At 36.2% G+C, this 4065-nt stretch overlaps 1 long non-coding RNA gene across 1 annotated transcript; it reads left to right on the plus strand.

The window, feature by feature from the left end:
- The first annotated feature begins 2554 nt into the window (after nt 1–2554).
- On the plus strand, nt 2555–3655 carry LOC125385297. Its single transcript, XR_007224371.1, has 3 exons — nt 2555–2843; nt 3027–3230; nt 3305–3655. It is a non-coding gene; the product is annotated as an uncharacterized LOC125385297 (long non-coding RNA).
- The last annotated feature ends 410 nt before the right edge of the window (nt 3656–4065 follow it).

Raw genomic sequence — 4065 nt, forward strand, 5'->3', positions numbered from 1 at the left:
ATTCCTATATTTCCAGGCCAAGAGATACAATTATCTTCTTGTATTATGAATATAACTGATGTGTGGTATTATTGAGCGAGAGAGATATTAAAGAAAGTAAAATAAGCGATATATGCATATGGAGACATTTTATAATGGAAATCGTCATTTCATATTTAGAGATGAACGACCGTTACGATATCTCGATAATCTCGATTATCTTTTTCTGTACAGCCAACGAATTATTATTCTTTGCAATAATTACTTATGGTAAATATCTATTGCACAAGTGTAATTTTAATGATACAGAGAATAAAACAGAAAATGATTAAATATCTAACAATATTGATCTTCTACTATGTTTAGAAATCTCTCTCTCTCTCTCTCTCTCTCTCTCTCACTCACTCTCACTCTCACTCTCACTCTTTCTGTCTTGCTTACTCTCCTTTCCTTTTCCCTCCTTCTAGCTTTACCTCTTTCCGTATCGCCTTCTTTTCGCTCACCTTCTCAAGGCTTTTGCCCTTAGGGGGACGGACGCATCGCAGCCATATTTGCATCTCTAAAATACCTACAGAAGAGATACGACCAAATTATTAAAATATATATAACAGGTGAAATATATAAGTTAATTACTTTATACTAATTATATGTAACAGATGTGGTCCCGGTTCAACGATTAATAGTTTCTATTCTAAATTAATTTGAAGATGCATCTAATGTATCTGTGTCTTTTAAAATAAAACTGTGTCTCTATTAACGTGCTTAATATTACACTCCTCGCTAAAAAGATAGCCCAGGTGTGCTATCTTTAATTTCTCAATGACGCGTGTAGAATTTCTCGTCTGTAACGTATAATATCAAAACATTATGAGCTGAGAATATGCGGTTCGTTGGAAATAATTAAAAATATTACGAGGTTTAGTGTGTAACAAAAAAAAAATTGCTCTATTTTAAGAACGAAATGATAGCACATGTACAATAAGAAAATAATAATCAACATTAATTGTAACTAACAATAATTACTTATCAAACATATATACTTATTTAATAATGGTTACATCCCTCTCTATTTTCTATTACTTCTATTGTACGGTTTGGTATCGATTTGTATAGTTTCTGGATATAATTTTGACTTAACGTATCCCATTCGCGTACAATTGCATTTTTTTAATTCTTGTACTTGTTGATACTGCTTTCCATTCGCGTATACGCCGTGAACAAGTTCTGCCTAGCAATTTTCAATGATATTAAGGTCCGGGGAGCGTGCAGGCCACGGCAAAATATATATATATTATTTTCATTAAGATATGATTGGACTAGTCTTGATGTGTGTACAGATGCATTATCTTGTTGAAAGATGTAATCAGGTCCAGAAACGCGTTCTGCACGATTATTTATTTGTTCTTTGATTAATTTTATGTATTGGACATTATTCATTCTCCCATTGATGAACTTGATACGTGTCTTGCCGAAATAACCGGGCCGCCGGCCCAAACTATCACGCTCCCTCCTCCCATTTGTCGTCGAATTGCTGACATTGTCTCTTTTCTTATGTCATGAAAATAATATTGGAACCCATCAGGACCATCCAAGTTGAATCTTTTTCGTCTGAAAATAGCACCCTTCTCCATTTCTTTTTCCAATGCACTCTTTCTTTTGCAAAGCGTAAACGTTCTACTATGTGTTTCGTTGTTAACGAAGGTTTCTTTTTCAATTTCAATTTCATTAATATCTTTGCAGGATAGTAGAACTCGACAAACACTTGAAACACTAGATTTTTCCACTATTTGCTTCGTTGTTAAATGCGAGTTGGAAGCTACAGGCAAAATTGCTCGCTTATCATGATCGGATAACGATGACGACCGAGCAATACTTTTCTTTTTGCCATAATCTTCAACATTTTTTTAAGAAATTGTGTATCACTTTACGACTCCTTCTTATTACTTTCGATATTTTTCCTACTGATAACTGTTGCTGTTTTAGTTCAAGAATTTGCTTTTTTTTCAGGCTCGTTTAATTTTTTTCCGCGTCCTGTACTTGGAAATCTATATAATATTGTATTTTCAGTTGATAGATCATAAATTACCCAGCAATTTCTAAACATATTAACAGAGTGTGCTATCATTTCGTTCTTAAAATAAAACAATTTTGTTCGTTACACACTAAACCTCGTAATATCTTTAATTATTTTCAACGAACCGCATATTCTGAGCTCATAATGTTTTGATATTATACGTTACAGACGAAAAACTCTACACGCATCATTGAGAAATTAAAGATAGCACACCTGGGCTATCTTTTTAGCGAAGAGTGTATTTGCAATGGAAATGCATAAATATATGAAAAAAAATTGGAAGAAAATGAAAAGAACAAATGGGAAAATGATGGGTTCATTCTCAAATTGAGCAAGGAGGAAAGGGGAAAAGTGTGGAAATATGAAAGATAAACATGAAATTGAATAGAGCGAAGAAGTGTAAGAAAGGGGGTAATAAACCGCACAACTAGAAAGCAAGTACGTAGCTAATAGTCGCGTGGAGGTCGACGCATGCTCCGAAACGTTTCCCCGGGGTGATATTCAGTCAGGCAAACTGAGCCAGTAGCCGAGGCTGACACTGCTGGCAGACGTTCGATCGTTACGCGGCGAATCAGTGTTGGTCGGTGGTCGGGCGTACCGCGAAGAACACAATTTGGACATGCGTATCGGTCGTTATCGTTCGTACCCACGTATGATCTCTTCTTTCGGAGATATATATATATCTTGTAACAGTAACGGTAACGGCAATTCTGACATTTAGTTTATACGGAAATATTAATACTTTGCTTTTTCACGGGAAGGAAGCATAAAAGAAGGAAGAAGTAAGAGGGTAAGAGGGTGGGAGGGAGGGTGGGAGGGAGGGAAGAAGGAAGGAAGGAAGAAAGGGGAAAGAGCGAGAGGGAGGGGGGGAGAGAGAGAGAGAGAGAGAGAGAGAAAGAGGCAGGGAGCTAAACGTGAACAAAAACAGGATGTCGAAACTCCAGTTGTACTAAAATCAAGTAAATCCTCGCAGAAAACTCGGATTAATTGATCAAGACGGACTTCAACTTTGGAAAGGTTGAAAGGAAATCGATTCGAGCGAGGTCGAAAGTATACACGATGACATTGAATAGTCGGCACTCGGTCTCTCTTGTAGAACGAATGCGCACCACCTGTAGCTCGATATCTACATATGCCCAAAGGGTCAATCGCCTTTTCTTCGTGTTTCTCCGTAAATGTAAGTAAAACGGGTATTATCTTCTCCATTTTCTTGTTCGTTCTGATAACAATATACGATACATGTACATATAGAATTCCGTTGAACAACTGTTAGTATGATGCTACCAACACCTCCTATGTACCAAGCCTGTATTATGCCAGTCATGAGAAGTTCTTTCACTTCGCAATAACATCTTTTAAAAAGAATTCGTCTACCGATTATTTGTGAACCTGAAAAAACAACAGTCAAATTGGATATGATTTAAATCGTGCTCGTATTTATCGACCAGTCGTGTTATTTGCATTATTCCGTACTATGTTAAATTAAATATTAAATATAACACAATTGTGAGCTAGCGGCCGCGATATTGGTAGCGTTGTAACCGTTGTATCGATACGAAAGTCTGTATATGTAATTTCTATTCCTAATGAAATTATTTGAGAACGGAAAGAAGAAAAAGAAAGATATATACTCGTTCGCAGTTTCAACAGAATGAATATTTCACTGAGATATTCTAAAAATATCACTGGTCAAAATTAATCAGATTCGAACCCATCAACGTAGAAATTATGACTGAAGAAATGAACAATACCGTTTCTTGTAAATGGACTATGGAGGAACGGGAAAAGATGTTAACTACTGGGACGCTAGAACAACAGAGAGAAGCTTTCAAAGATGACGAAGAGCTAATGAGAGAAACGAGCAAGTTTGTGAGTGAAGTTATACAAACGGCGATCACGGAAGCATCAAAAAGGAAGGTGTTGACGGAGGCGAGTGACACGCAAATTTTTTGTTCGTCGACTTTAAAAAAAAACGCTGTCGAATGTAATTATTCATTGAGAATTTCATGTTT

Source organism: Bombus terrestris, chromosome 6 (assembly GCF_910591885.1).
Source record: "Bombus terrestris chromosome 6, iyBomTerr1.2, whole genome shotgun sequence".
NCBI classification, from domain to species: Eukaryota; Metazoa; Arthropoda; class Insecta; order Hymenoptera; family Apidae; genus Bombus; species Bombus terrestris.